The following is a 16,306-nucleotide window of genomic DNA, read 5'->3' as shown; positions in this document are numbered from 1 at the left end:
CAGACACAGCATTACTTACTATGTACTATAGTTCACTTGGCTTTTCTCTCATTATGTTTATAAGGCTTACTCAGAAATTGCTTTGCTCACTTAAATTAATTCACTGCAGGAAAAGTTTCTTTTCTGTTTTAGTTTTCCTTGAGCAAGATCTTACTGTGTAGACCAGGACCGTCCTCAAACTTGCAGGAAGCTCCCTACCTCAGCATGCCAAGTTTAGATTATAGCATGTACCATTCACATCCACCTCATTCATTTTATGTGAAACTTTAGGGTCGTTTGACACTGTTGTCAAAAACATTTAATATATGAATGTTTATGCCACGTATAAACCCAGAAGTGACATCACCAAGTCGTATGTGCATGCCATGTGTAAGTCCAAAAGTGAAGCTACTAAACCATATGCAGGAATTCAACCTAAAAGATACCACTTGTTTCCAACATGTGCAAGCCACTCTCTAGCCGCTTCCTGTGTTGGTGTCTGCTCCTACTTCCACATTAGCCCTCAATATGTGCACAAGAGGCTAGCGTGTGATGTTAACTGTGTTTCTCTGATGAGCCATGTGAAGCTCCTTTGTCTTTACTGGCCACATGAGCATTGTCCACCAAGCACATCTGAGGTGCTATAACCACATTTCTACCGTGCTGTCTGTCACTATTGTCACATATTTTGAACACAAAACCTTTGTTATGTATTGCAAATATCTTTTACCAGTGTGCAAATATCACAGTCTCTCTTGGGTTTTTTTGTTTTGTTTCTTCTTTTTTATTTATTTATTTTTTGAGACAAGGCTTTATGTAGCTCAACCTACCTCATAAAGCTGAGGATAACCCAGAACTCCTGATCCTACACAGTCTCAAGACTTCTACCTCTCAAGAGTTTGGACCATGGGTACATCCTACCATACTTGGCTTTGTGGTTTGGGGGAGACTGGAGGGGGCAGTGACTTATGTATCCCAGCTTACCTCAAGCTTGGTATATAGTCTAGGATGGTTTTGAATTCCTAATTTTTCTGCTTCTACCTTCCGATTGCCAGATATTTAGTTCTTCTTCCTCCCTCCTACTTCCCTCACTCTTTCTTTCTTCCTTTCTTTCTTTCTTTTCTTTTCTTTTTCCTTTAGACAGGGTCATATTGAAGCCTGAATGAGCCTCAAAGTCAAGGCAATCCTCTACTCGGCCTCCTGAGCACTGGGATGACAAGCATGGGCCTCCCGGTACTCTTAATGATGTCTTAGAGGGATGGAAGCTGCTGTGTGTGCCGTGCACTTATCTACTTACAAGGTGAGCAGAAGCAGTCTCTGGGGAGATATAACCCCTTTCAAAGTGTTAAATGCAAAGTTTACTCTTTAAAGTATCAATGAGAAGAAAGCCTACACAACCAGCTTTAAAAGTTATTTATTATTGTATGAGCATATGCATGGTTGTACATGTGTACATGTACATACACATGCTTGTGCAGGTCAGAGGAAGACCTCTAGCCAGTCCTTTCTTCCCATCACAGGGTCTCTGGAAACTTAATCCTGATGGGCAGGTTCAACAGCAAGTGTCTTTACCTTCTGAGCAATCTTGCCAGCCCCAAGTTCTTATATTCATAAATTTCCTTTCAAAGTCCTTGTATTACCTTCTCTTGAAATTAAAATCTTCTATTTCTATCTCTTCTATTTCTTTTCTTTTTTCTTTTCTTTCTTTCTTTTTTGAGACAGGGTTTCTCTGCATAGCCCTGGCTGTCCTGGAACTCACTCTGTAGACCAGGCTGGCCTCGAACTCAGAAATCCACCTGCCTCTGCCTCCCAAGTGCTGGGATTAAAGGCGTGCGCCACCACTGCCCGGCTATCTCTTCTATTTCTATCTGGCCATTTAAAGCTGTATCAGGAGCTGAAGTGAGTTTAGTGGTAGAGACCTTGCATGTGAGGTCCTGAGTTTGATCCCCATTAATACAGAGAGACACACGATCCTAAATTGGTTGATGACTGATAGGGAACTATAAATGGTCATATATATTATTAGCCACCTCGAACTGCCTAACATCTAGCTACATAGGGCTAGTGGCTATCCACTGGACAATAGAGACACAGAACATTTATTATAAGAAATTATAGGAGCTGGAGAAATGGCCCAGTCATTAAGAGTATGTACTGCTTTTCCAGAGAACCTGAGTTCAGTTCCTCCCACTGGCATTGGGTGGCTCACAACACCCAGCTCCGGCTCCATGGCATCCAACATCCTTTTCTGGACTGTGTGGGCCCCGCACCTAGGTTATATACACACATACATAAATGAAAATAAAATAAAGTGAAATTTAAAGCATCATTTAAAAGGATGAAATTAAATTGCAGGGACTGGGGAGACAGCTCAGTCAGTAAAATGCTTTGCCACACAAATACCCCTATTAAAGCAGAGAGAGGTAGAAGCCTGCTTGTAATCTTAGTGCTGGGGAAATGAACAAAGCAAGATTCCTGGGGCTCTCTGCATACCTGCTCTAGCCTAATTGGTGATCTCCAGGCTGATGAGAGATTCTATCTCAAGGTGGATAGCATTCATACGTATTTAAGGATTGATTGCATCTAAGGTTTTCTTCTGGTCTCCACATGCATAGGTGTACACACACACACACACACACACACACACACACACACACACACACGTCACAGTTTTTAAACTGTTCCCAAGACTTCCAGGGCCAGGATTATTGATCCCTCAACATCCCCACTTTGTCTTTTTGGACTAGCCATATCCTTCATTAATTTCTTGACTGTCCAGCCTCTGAGCCAACACAGTTAGGCCTGAGATGCTCTTCCCACCTAGATTCACAGTCACATTGCAAACAGGCACCACACCCCATCCTCCCTAGGTCCAGCCCACACATTATTCCCTGCTCTGCTCTGTACTCACCACCTTGGGTTGGGCATCAATGGAGAAACCTGACATCTGCAATGCTCCAGAATCAGGACAGTTTGAGCCCCAACATGACACTATGCTTGGAAAATTCTATGTCTGACTTCATGGAACAGAATGTGGTAAAAAATACAAACACACTAAAAATACTGTTTAAAACTATATTTGTGTATGTGTATATACATTGCTCAGATATGGAACATAAATGAACTTAAAGTTGCTAGCTGAAGATATTTCATTATATTATATGCAAATATTTCCAAATGTGAACTTCAAAACACTTCAGTTCCAAGAGTTTTGAAAAAGGGAAGGAGAGACTGGGAATACAAGGGACATACCTCAATGTAATAGAGGAGATTTACAGCAGTGTACAGCCAACATCAACCCAAAGGGACTTAGACTCAAGCAGTTCTACTAAAATCAGGAACAAGACAAGGTTGTCTACTCCCTCCATACCTTCAGTATACAACTTGAATTCTTAGCTAGAGCAGCAATTAGACAACTGAAGGAGGTCAAGGGAAGACAAAAAGGGAGAGAAGCAACCAAAGTATGCTTACTTGTGAATAATATAATTTTATACATAAAATGACCCTAAAAACTCCACCAGGTGCATGCAGCCTGATATGGCTGTCTCCTGAGAGACCCTGCCAGAGCTATACAAATATAGAGGTGGATGCTCGCGGCCAACCATTGGACTGAGCACGGGGTCCCCAACAGAGGAGTTTGGAAAAGGAACGAAGGAGTTTAAGGGGATTGCAGTCCCACGGGAAAAACAATATCAACCAACGAGTCCCCCAGGAGCTCCCATGGACTAAGCTATCAACAAAGGAGTACACATGGCTCCAGCTGCATGCCTTGCAGAGGATGTCAGGCATCAATGAGAGGAGAGGTCCTTGGTCCTATGAAGGGCTTGATAGATGCCCCAGTGTAGGAGAACTGAGGGCAGGGAGTGGGAGTGAGTGGGAGGAATACTTCCATAGAAGCAGGGGGAGGGAGGATGGGATAGGGGGTTTCGGGGGGGGAGAGGGACTGAGAAAAGGGATAATATTTGAAATGTAAATAAAGAAAATATCCAATAATAATAATAAAAAACTCCACCAGAACAGCCTATTAACACTTTTAGCAAAGTAGCCAGATACAAACTTACCACACAATAATAAGTAGCCCTCCTATACACAAATGACAAATGGCCTGAGACAGAAATCAGAGAAACAAAACCTTTCACAATAGCCACAAAAATTATCTTGGGGCAACCAAATTTAACACTTTAATACCAACCTTAAGACATTGAAGAAAGACATTAAAGAACGCATTTGAAGATGGAAAGATCTCCTATGCTCATGGATTGGTAGAGTTAATACAGTGAAATGGCCATCTTACCAAAAGCAATCTACAGATTTGATGCAACTCCCATCAATATTTCACAGAAGTTGAAAGGACAGTTTTATGCTACACACACACACACACACACACACACACACACACACACACACACACACAAGCTAAAAAAGAATCCTGAAGAGTAAAAAAACTACTAGAGGTTATCTATCACCATTCCAGATTTCAAGTTGTACAAGAGTAATAAAAACAGGACAGTATAGGCATAAAATCAGTGGAGTTAAGTTGAAGATTTTGATAAAAGTCCACACAGTATGGACACCTGATTTTTTGTCAAAGAATCCGAAAATACATACTGGATAAAAAGGGCTGTATCTTCAAAAAAAAAAAAAAAAAAATGGTGTTCATCAAACTGTATGGCTACATGTGAATCCAAATAGATCCATGCTTAACATTCTGCACAAAACTCACTCCAGACAGATCAAGGGCCTCAACATAAGGCCAGATACACTGAACCTGATTAAAGAAAGTGGGGAATAGGCTTGAACTCATTAGCGCAGGAAAAGACTTCCTGAACGAACAGCAATTAATACATGGACCTCATGAAACTGAGATGCTTCTGTATGGTAAAAGACACCATCATTGGGACAAAAGTGCAGCCCACAGAATAGGAAAGATTTTTATTAACTACTATTCATTCAGTAAAGGGCTCATATCTAAAATATATAAAGAACTGAAACAACTAGACATCAGAAACCGTCCAATTTAAAAAATGGAATACAGATCTAAAAAGGGAATTCTCAAAAGATGAAATACAAATGACCAACATTTTTAGTCATCAGGGAAATGAAATCAAAATTCCTTTGAGATTTCATTTTATACCCATCAGAATAACCAACATCAAAAAAACCAAACCAAAACAAAAAAAAACAACTGCCAGCTCATGCTGGCAAGCATGTGGAACAAGGGCATTGGAATACTCATTCATGGCTGGGGTGCAGACTTGTGGTGGAGCAAGGGCATTGGAATACTCATTCATGGCTGGGGTGCAGACTTGTGCAGCCACTGTGGAAATCAGTGTGGTGACTCCTCAGGGAATAAGCAATGCATCTACCTCAAGATCCAGCTCGAACACTTTTGACATATATCAAAGGACTTTACATCCTACTGCAGAGACCCTTACTATAAACAATGCTCATAGATATTGTATTTATAATAGCCAAGAATTAGAAATAGAAATAGACATCTGTCAATGGATGAATGGATTAAAAATGCAGTACATGTACACAATGGAATATTACTCAGATATTAAAAATGAAATCATGAAAATAACAGGAAAATGGATAAAGATTTAAAAAAAATCATTCCAAGTGAGGTAACCAAGATTCAAAGAAACATGAGGTACATGTGGTATGTATATATTCACTTATATGTAAATCTTAGCTGTTATACCTTCAGTAAACAGGGCACAATCTATATAACCATAGAGGTGAGCTACAGAGTAAAGGACTGAGAGGAGAGGAGAATCTCTGTAGGAAGGGGAGATAGAATAGACAGTTATGGGTGGACAGTGGGAGGGGAGAGCAGGGACAGGAGGATCAAATAGGATGTGAACAGCTAAAGCTAGTAGGGGCCGTGTGGGGAGCTGTATGGAGACGCAAGACAGCAGAAGTTTCTTAAGGATGGCAAAGCCCTGTTGCTGATGTCAACACTTATAGAACTCACTGTATATGGGCAAAGGTCAAGCTGCGGCCTAGCCACTGCCTTCATCCCGTTCACTCACGCTCACGGCACTGGAAGACTGCTACCAGTGGAGACAGCTAAACAGCCAGCAGCCACCAACCCCAGGTCCACAGCTGTAAGATGCATGCACTGCTGCCACCAAGCTTGTGGACATAACAAACCATTGCCTGCTTGGAACTAAGGCCCACGCACTGCAGGAGACGGAACCCATGCCTGACATTACCTGGATGACCAAGAACCTGACACTAGACAGGCCATGGACCTAGGGTAAAACCAAACACCACTGTCCCACTATAGGAGCACAGCAATATAATGACTCCTAAGGACGCTCTGCTGCAGCCACAGGTCAGGGCCTCACTCGGCCATCATCAGAGAATCTCCTTCCTGCAGTAGATGGGCTAAGCAGAGACCCATAGGACACAATGTGCAGAGAGTGAGATATCTTGGAACTCAGTCTTAAATGGGATGTCTCATCAAATGTCTCATATCTAGGTTCAGGAAACTCTTTGGAGCCAGTGGGAACCAGCGGGAATGGAAGACACCAAGGGAACAAGGCCTTCCAAACCCAATAGGACTGACACAAATAGGGATTCCTAGAGACTCTGGCAATCACTAACAGGGCCTGCACAGGTCTTAGCCAGATGGGGTCCCTGTACTGAGAGGAAGCAGACACAAGCCCCTGTCCCTAAGCCAGAGGCTATATCCAACTTATAACCACCTGCAAAGAAAAATTCAGGTTTCTCCAAGGGAGTAAAATTCAAACCATTCTTAATGGTAGGCCCGATCGATACCCAGTAGTAATGGCCAACGTGGAATGAATGAATTCGACAGTACTTTGGAGTTTTTTGTTTGTTTGTTTGTTTGTTTGTTTGTTTGTTTTGACTCATATCTCTGCCTGGGCAATTTTTTTTAACTTTATTGATCTTTTGCTTCTATTTTATTTTTATGGGTTGTCTGTGTGTATAAATACTTGTGTCTCAGCACCTGTGTTTTATGGGCTGCTTCTTTGCCTCTCTTGCCCCCTGCCTCTTTGTTTTGTCCTATTCTGGGTTGTTCTATTAACATTATTATTATAATTATTATATATTTTTCTGTTTTTGAATGAAAGTGAGAAAGAAAGAGTGTGGACTTGGTGGGTGGGGATGTGGGGAGGATCTGAGAGGAATTGGAGAACAAAAAACTATAACCAGAATATATTGTATGAGAAAATCTATTTTCAATAATAAATCAAGGAAATTTAAAATAACCCACTCAGGAATCCTAACCTAAGAAATTATACCAGAAAGTAAGGGGTAAAGGAAGAAGGGGGGAGGAGGGCAGTAAGTAGCACTGGGCTGCAGCTTGCTGGGCACACCAATCACCACCACAAAGAAACTAAGAGACTGATGCCATTTACAATAGAATTTAGAAGATTTATTTTTATTATTTTAAGTGTGTGTGGGGGGTTGTGGGGGTGCACGTGTGTGTGGGTATGTCACATGAATGCAAGTACGGCCACAGAGGTCAGAGGTATCAGATGCTCCTGGCGCTGGGGTTATAATCCCAGGAAGAGCAGGACACAGTCTTAACCACTGAGCCATCTCTCTATCCACAATAGCATTTTTAAAGGCTGAAAGTATGGCTTAGTGGCAGAATGTGTGTATAGTTGTGCAAAAATAATAAAGTTCTTCAGAACAAACTAAAGGAAGTAAAATACCTGCTTACTGGAATTTAAAGGAAATACAGATGGGAGACAAAGCTTGTGCAATGACTCAAGTAAGTAAAGGCACTTGTGCCAAAATTGACCACCTGAGTTTTCCTTGGAACCCAAGTGGTGGAAGCAGAGAACTGACTGTTGCAAATCCTGTTCCAACCTCCACATCAGTGGGTTGAGGGCATGTGGGCCACACTCAATAAAGAAATAAACATCTAATTAAATAAATTGAGTAAGTTATAAAACAACCTAAAGAGAATCTTAGAAAAAAAAATGAAGAGAGTCTACAGAGGTGGCTCAGTGGCTAAGAAAAGTTGCTATTCTTCCAGAGGACAGAGGGTTAGCTCCTGGCACCCATATGGAAGCTCACAACCATCTGCAACTCCAGTTCCAGGGACTCCTACACCCTCTTCCGACCTATGAGAACACTGGATGCATATAATACACAGATATACATATAGCCAAAACATTCATACACATAAAATAAAAACTTTAAAACACTGAAGAGACAATCAAATGGAAAGATGCCCCATCCCACGTGTATGGAATGGGCCGAGTGTGTTGTTAGAATGTCCCTGGAGTTTCTTCCTTTTTCCCTAGGACTCAGCAATGAGGAACAGCACAGCCTTGTCTGAGACTGAGGGATTTTCTGGCAAGAAGGAGCAGCTAGGAGTTGGAGAGATGGCTAGCACTTAAGAGCACTGGCTGTTTTTGCAGATTGATTCTTAGGACACACTTGGTAGCTCACAACTTCAGCTCCAGGAGATCCATAGCTTCTTCTAGCCCCTGAGGGCACTGCATACATGTGGGGCACAGACACATATCCATACAAAATGCTAGACGCATAAATAAAGTAAGTTGAGACGGGGAACACTTGAAACAGCGGCCCACGCTGCTGAGTGACTGGACTCAATGTCTACACTTTCCAAGATCAGAGCTGTCTTTAAATATATTTGCCCATGTCTTCACTTATCATTAATCAGACTCAGGAAAAATAAATAAAAATAAAACCCCAAAACCAATTTCAAAAAGTTCTAAGGACAAGTAGTGCAAGCTCCTGGAGAGCCACGTGCCACAAAGTCCCCAAACACTAGCAGACCAAGAAGTCGTGATGGAAGCAGCACTGTGGTGAGAAAACACAAAACTGGCTGAAAAAAAAAATGTTATCAACAAATGGAATACAGATTCAATGCGATCTCTATGAAAATTCCAGTGACACTTCATAGACATAGGAAAAAATTTCTAAAATCAATATAAACTACAAAAGATGGCAAATGGCCAAGACAATGTAAAGAACAAAAGCATAAAGCTAACTTCAAACTATGCCAAAAGCCATAGGAAACAAAATAGTTTGATACTGTCATAAACAGAGCATGAGCCTGATCTGGATGGGTTGCCTCTGATCCCAACACTCCAGCACAGGCAAGAGGTCAGGAGGTCAGGAGGTCAGGAGGTCAGGAGGTCATCCTTTGCTACTCACTGGGCTCAAGGCCAAACATGAGATCCTGTCTCATATAAAATAAAAACAAATACATGAGAAAAGGAAAATAAAAAGTAAAAGTCAAACTCCCTGAGTTAGGTGTAGTGGTACCAAACTTTAATCCCAGCACTAGAGAGGCAGTGGCAGGAGGATCTCTGTGAGCTCCAGGCCAGCCAGAACTACAGAGAGAACCTGTCTCAAAACAGACACACTGGCACTGCATCAGAATAGAATCCTAGAACTAATCCATGCATAAACCTGTTAGAAAACTGTGAGTCCACACGAAAGAGTGAAGTGGATCTGTTTCATGCCACACATGAAAATTAACAGAAAACAGCCTAGTGACTAAGCTGTAAAAACAGACAGCAACACTCATGAGGTTGGTGGACCCCTAGGCTGTGGTCTTTGGAATTTTGAAGACATCAAGAGCACAGACACCAAAAGCAAAGATAAATCAGTGAAGAGAACTAAAAAGATTCTGTACAGTCATGGAATAAAGAATTATTGAGATGAAAAGGCAGCCTACCAAATGGGAGAAGGTATCTATGCGTCCTCACATACCTGCTGAGGGGCCAGTGTCCAAACCACAGAAGGATCTTATACAACAAAAGAAACTTGATTCAAACATGGGGAAAGAACTTCTTTGGAGAGGTCTTGCTCCAAAAAAAGATACACAAGGGGCTAGAGAGATAGCTCAGGAATTAAGAACTGTGGCTGCTCTTCCAGAGGTCCAGAGTTTGGTTCCCAGCAACAGCTGGCTCACAATTACCTATAACTCCAGCTTCAAAGGATCTGGCATCCCTCTGGCCTCAGAGAGCATTTGCATGCATGCACATATAGATGCACATACCTATACATAAATAAGTATAAGTATTTTAAAAGACATGGCATGTAAAAGAGTAGGTTAAAAATCCAGAAATGGTAGTAAATGAGTAAATTAGATAAATAGATGGATAGATAGATGGATAGATGGATGGATGGATGGATGGATGGATGGATGTAAGATGTTGTGAGTACCTTCATACCTTAGAGATATAAACAGCAAGGAAATATTACCTCACACCTGTTAGGATGGCTGTTATAAAAAGACAAGCAATAACATGTTACAAGAATCTGAAGAAAAGGGTTGCACACTTTTGGTGAAAATGTAAATGGTAACACACACACACACACACACACACACACACACACACACACACACACACGTACCAGAAACACTTAGCTACACAGAGGAATTTTGCCATTTCAACAACATGGATGAGCCTGGAAGATGTGGTACTAAGTACATGGGGAGACAAGTACTCCATGGTCTCTCTCAAGTGTGAAATCTAAACAAGCTCAGCAAGAGCTGAACCTACGAAATAATATCATTCCCCACACTTTACCCCAAAGATGCTTGAACCTCCATGTTTACTGCTGCATTATTCACTGTAGCAAGAAAACAGAACCAACCTAGTTATTAACAACTGAGCAGATAAGTAAATTAGATAGATAGATAGATAGATAGATAGATAGATAGATAGATAGATGGATGGATGATGGAAATTTGGTATGTATATTAAAAAGGAATACTACTTAGCTCTAAAAAGAAAAAATGTAATCACAAAACATAATCTCAGAAAGAAAAAACTCTCATATTAACCTTCATATGTAGAACCTAGCCAATAATGCAAATAAATGTCCATGTGGGTGCAGTATGACACATGGAAAGAAAAGCAAAGCTAAAACATCAGAGGTCAAGGAAGGAATACAGGAATGAGGAATACAGTTATAAAGGAAGATACAAAGTAATTGCTTTTATACTTCTCTGACACAATTATTCTGTTGTTGTTAATTTTGGTGGGGGATAAGTGCATAAAATATGTTCAACAATGAAAGTGTAAAATCCAACATGATCTCCATGGCTTCAGAATGGTTCTCAAAACTGTACAGAAGTTTATTAACATGTATAAATTTTGGGTCCGGTTAGCTTCTCTGGGTGATGTTTTTATAATAAAGGTTGTTTTATTACAAAAAAAATTAAAAATATCTTTCCATAGCCTGTGAGTGTAGCTCAATGGTAGAGTGTTTGCCTGTCACATACAAGACACTGGGTCAAGTCTTGGTAGCACAGACCTACAGGCAGAAGGGTCAGGGGTTCAAGGTCATCCCCAGAGCAAGTTCAAGGCCAGCCACAAAACCACACATAGATATTCATAGCAGTTTTACTCACAACTCTCTTATATTTTTGGTTGTGAGCCATCTTTAACGGCTTACAACCATTTTGGTTGTAACTTATCTTTAACGGCTGAGCCATCTCTCCAGCCCTACTCACAACTCTCAAATGTTGGATGCAATCAAGAACACCTATAGTGCATGAATGATGAATGTACTGTGCCCATACGTAGGACTGTTATACAGTGCTGACATGAATGGTAAACGGTTGTATGTCCATATATGAGACTGTTATATAGTGCTCACAACAAATAAGCTATCAAGTCATGGAAAGATAGAAGGCTGGGGCTACAGCACAGTGGTAGAGCCTTGCCTGGTAAACAGGATAGTGTGGGTTGACTCCACAGGACTGAAAACAAAACAAAAACAAAAACAAGAGCTGGAGAGAGAGCTTATCATTCAGAGTATTTACCGATCCAGTACAGAACCCATGTTTGATTCCCAGTACTTCTATAGGGCAACTCACAACCTCCTGGAACTCTAGTTCTGGAATATCTGACATTCCATGGGTATCTGCCCTTATGTACACACATCCACACACAGACAGACAGATACATAATTTAAGAAAAACATAAATCTTTACAAAAACATATGGAGAAAATTTAATGCACATGTGAAAGAAATCAATCCCATTGGTTTACCCTGTGCTGCACCTGTACTCCAGCACTGGGGAGGTACAGGCAGGGTTATTTCAAGGACACTCTCAGCATAGGCATGTTTAAGGACAGACAGAGCCTGTTTCAAACAAATAAAATTTCTGGGTTGATGGTTTTAAGTTTTATAGGTGTTTGCTTTGTACTGGTCGTTATGACATTTTTAAAACCACAAACAAGCCTAAACATTTATATTTTCATGGAAGAGAGCCCTTGGCTATTCCAAAGGCATCATCCCTGAATGTATTGCACACTCTATTTTAAAATGCACATACAGCTGAAAGGAGTTTCAGATGTAACCAGCAAGGAAAAGCCCAGCACTGTTTAGAGGGACAAGAGACAAGGATTTTCCCATTTCAAACCAGATCATCCAGACCCAGCTCATCCAGAAGCCAGGGTAGGGATACCTCTGCAGGTCAGGGACTGGCAGGGCCTGTCTTCTTTGAGAGTAGGTGGCTGGGCATGAAGGTTATAGTGCAGAGGTAAAACACTAGCCTAGCAATATAAGGCTCTGGGTTTGCTCCTAAGGCCACACTGGAGGTGTACAACAAGCACAGTCTAGAGAAAGGGTTTCTCAAGAATTACATCAGACTTCAATTAGGACAAGCAGGCAATGCTCCCTCATTTCTTCCCCTATGTGAGGAAACAGCCTGTCAATAACTTAGTTTCCACCTGGAGTGTGGCCAAGGGTAGCTATCACAGTTAAAACATTGACATTTTCTTCTCAATTTTTTGTGACTCAATTACACTTGGACTATGTAGGTGACAAGATAATGTCAAAAGTTGCACATATTTGTGAGATGCTGGGATATGGCCCCTCACCCCATGCCTGTGAGATGCTGGGACCACTCCCTACCCCATAACTGTGAGATGCTGGGACCACTCCCCACCCCATGCCTGTGAGATGCTGGGATACACCCCTAGACCCCATGCCTGTGAGATGCTGGGATATGGCCCCTCACCCCATGCCTGTGAGATGCTAAGATACACCCCCCCCCCATCCCACAGTGATCCTTGCTCCGTCTTTTTTGTATCTTCAATTCATCTATACCAGTTTCTCCTCACATAAACTTTGTGAAGTCTGGCATAGACCAGTGATCCCAGCACCGGGAGACTGAAGCAGGAAGCCCACAGGTTTGAGGCCAGTCTGAACTACATAGCAGACCTGTTTCAAAACAAAGCGAACTTCTTTCCTTTTCACGACACAATGATTAGAAGTTATGATATCATTAATATCTCTTCATACCCAGGACTTGAAACACCATGAATTATTCTGACTCCCCCTTAAAACAATGTCTTCTTGGGCTGGAGAGATGGTTCAGAGGTAAAGAGCACTGACTGCTCTTCTGAAGGTCCTCAGTTCAAATCCCAGCAACCACATAGTGGCTCACAACTGGTCAGTAACGAGATCTGATGCCCTCTTCTGGAGTGCCTGAAGACAGTTACAGTGTACTTACATATAATAAATAAAATTAATTAAAAACAAAACAATGTCTTCTCATAATCCTATTACCTCCTCAGAGCCTAAACATTCTTTGTGGACCTCATACAGAGTCCCCCAAAATCTGCACGGTGTGCATTACCTGCTGTACACTGGCCTCCTCACTCCCTACACTAACAGTCAACACGTTCAGTTCTTAAGTCCAGGGGACTGTATTTTACTTTACCTGACCAGACTGCTTGGCAGTCTGTCACTAGACTATTACTGTGACACTACTAAAACTCTTCTCTGTTTCCCAGGACACCATCTTCCAAATTCTATTTGTTCATCAATTAAATATTTGTAAAGCCCTTAGAAGGATGTCAAGCCCAATGTTAAGCTGACTTTGGAGACTTCTTTCAGGTCCTTGTGAATAGGTAATTATCGCTTGATAAACATAAGTAGTGCTTTGACAGTAAAAACGAGCCGCTGGGGGCCTGGAGAGGCCTCAGTTACCTCCCTCCTGACACTGCCTACTGTGCCAACTCTTCTTTCTGCTCCCTCCCTCTTTTTCTTTTACTCTCTCCCTGTTTTCGAAACCTCCTTCCTTCCTTCCTTCCTTCCTTCCCTCCTTCTTTCCTTCCTGTCTCTCTCTCAGTCTCACTTTCTCCTCTACCCTCTTTCTTGTGTAACCCAGGCTGGCCTCAAACTCACTCTAGCCAAGGATGACCTAGGATTCCTGATCCTTCCTTCTACCTGGACCTCTCAAGTGTTGAGATCATAGGTGTTGGGCACCATGCCTGCCCGCCCCCTTAACTCCATCTACACCTTCACTTTATGTCAACCTCAGGCACCCCAAGATAGTAAGTGCTTTTTTGTACAGACTACTATCCTCTGTCCTAACACCCCACTAGGTTCTGTTTCACTGCTTGTCACCCCCCCCCCACTTTCATATGAGCTCATGCAACAATGATGTTTCCAGCTTGCTTAAGACTAAACTTTTCAACAACCTGACCTTTAGGACACACAGATCCTGTAATAAACTGTCACCTTACTCATTGTGATACTTAGCTCTTGCTACTCCATCAACCCAACATTATACCAGCCACTCAGAAATGAGCAATTCTTGGGTTAGAGATAGTCTTAGTGGTTAGAAGTACCACTAAGTACCACTTCGGGATGGCCGAAGACCAGCAGGCCAGAGAGCCCTGCAGACCCAGAACCCATATAACAGGCACATGGGTGTGTATACACATACACACACACACACACACACACACACACACACACACACACACGCACACAAACTTCTTTTAAAACTCAAAATATCTTGCAAGGTGTTGTGGTAAACACCTGTAATTCCCCGCACCGGTGAGGCCGAGCCAAACAATTATCCCCGGTCCACCTCATTCTATGTATTGACCTTTGAATCACTTCTACACTAGAACTGCCATCACCACCCTTAAATCCAGCTTCCATCTGCTCTTGGAGATCGGGTTGTCTTTTGTGGGACTCTTCCCTCTTTCCTTTCCACATACCTGCTCCTTCCCGTGGGTCCACAGGCACTCTTGTCCATGCACAAGGCCGGTGCCTGGGGTTGGGGGACACTCTGACCCACAGCATACAGCAGAAGGTTTGGTATATATCCCAAGGTGCTCCATAAGGGTAGGAGACTGAATCAAGGACCAGGATTTCCCTCTCCTCAATATCCACAAACAGAACGGACACAACAAAGACGCTTTAAATATCCTCCCGCCCTCTCAAAACTACAGTACAGAAAATGGCCCGACACTCCAACCACGAAGAAAACCGTTATTCCCTGGACTTTGCGCCAACCTCCTTCCAAGCCCTGAGTAGAAAGGTTAAGTACTAGAAAAGGGGAGAAAGTGGGACCACAAGTTCGCAGCTGGTCAAAAACAAAGGAAGACGGCTCCCAGCTCACCAGGGCTTCAGGTGGCACGCACTCGGTTGGGCAATGGCCTCCCAACTGCCCTCCCTGAGGCCCAGCGCCCATGGGGGAGGGGAGAGGGAAAAAAACGGTTATTCTCACCCAAAGAGCCGTCTGGGGCGGCCACGGGACCGAGCCTCTGTAGCAATGGTAGTACCTCTTAGGAAGGGACTTATCCAATCACCCTTTCGGTTTGCACTAGATGAAGCAGTGCAGGGCCGTCGCTCCCCGGCTCTCCACCGCTGGCCGCCAGCTCTCACCCGGATGGCGGCTGTCAGCAACCAGCGACTGGCGCCTTTATGGGATCCGGGAGCAGCCTGCTGATTGGCCAGAGTCTGCCACGTGACTGTGCCTGCGCCTCAAACCCAGCGGAGGTGTGAGTCAGACCTGTGGCCCTGAGGCTTTGAAGGTGGGCTGTGAGGGCTGGGTGTATTCGCTGCCTACCCCCCCCCCCCCCCCCCCCCCCCCCGCCTCCACACACACACCCTAGGAAGCCATGGGCCTGCAAGTGCAATGGTACCGTGAGAGGTTTACTGTTTGCTTGCTTGATTGGTTTAGGTTTTGCAATTATTTATTTACTTGGTTTTTTATTTGGAGATGGTCTCGGTTAGCCTGCGATGACCTTGGAGTGTAATCCTGGGATGGGCTTAAAAGATGGGCCTGTACTACAACTCCAGGCCAAGGACTTTCCTGTGTGTAGTTTTCCAAACGAGGAGGGTGGTGTTGCAGTTTTTATTGTTTGTTTTCCATGAAGAGAACAACCTCCAAGAGTCAGTTCTCAGTTCTCACTTTCCAACCGTTTGGGTCCCAAGGATAGCCACCCTGGTTCGTAGGTGCGGCCGGTGCCTTTAACCCCTAAACCAAGAAGTTTGCTTTTGAAGCCACTTTCTCATCATGGTCTGGCCCTGTACTGTTACTTTGGGT

The 16,306-nt window shown here is 42.9% G+C and overlaps 1 protein-coding gene across 14 annotated transcripts in view; it reads right to left on the bottom strand.

Moving 5' to 3' along the window:
- Nucleotides 1–15,726, bottom strand: part of Brdt (bromodomain testis associated) — a 67,260-nt gene extending 51,534 nt beyond the window's left edge. For 7 of the 14 annotated variants that reach the window (XM_031337177.1, XM_031337178.1, XM_031337176.1 and 4 more), the window contains exon 1: nt 15,485–15,724. The gene's annotated coding sequence lies outside the window, so the exon portion shown is untranslated. Of the gene's footprint in view, nt 1–14,972; nt 15,313–15,376; nt 15,444–15,484 lie in introns of those variants that run through there. The other 7 variants (XR_004109426.1, XM_031337185.1, XM_031337188.1 and 4 more) reach the window with 5 other exon arrangements.
- Nucleotides 15,727–16,306: the final 580 nt, after the last annotated feature.

Source organism: Mastomys coucha, unplaced genomic scaffold (genome assembly GCF_008632895.1).
Source record: "Mastomys coucha isolate ucsf_1 unplaced genomic scaffold, UCSF_Mcou_1 pScaffold22, whole genome shotgun sequence".
Classification (NCBI taxonomy): Eukaryota; Metazoa; Chordata; class Mammalia; order Rodentia; family Muridae; genus Mastomys; species Mastomys coucha.
Note: the sequence above shows the minus strand (reverse complement) of the source record. Positions and strands in the feature narration are given on the sequence as shown.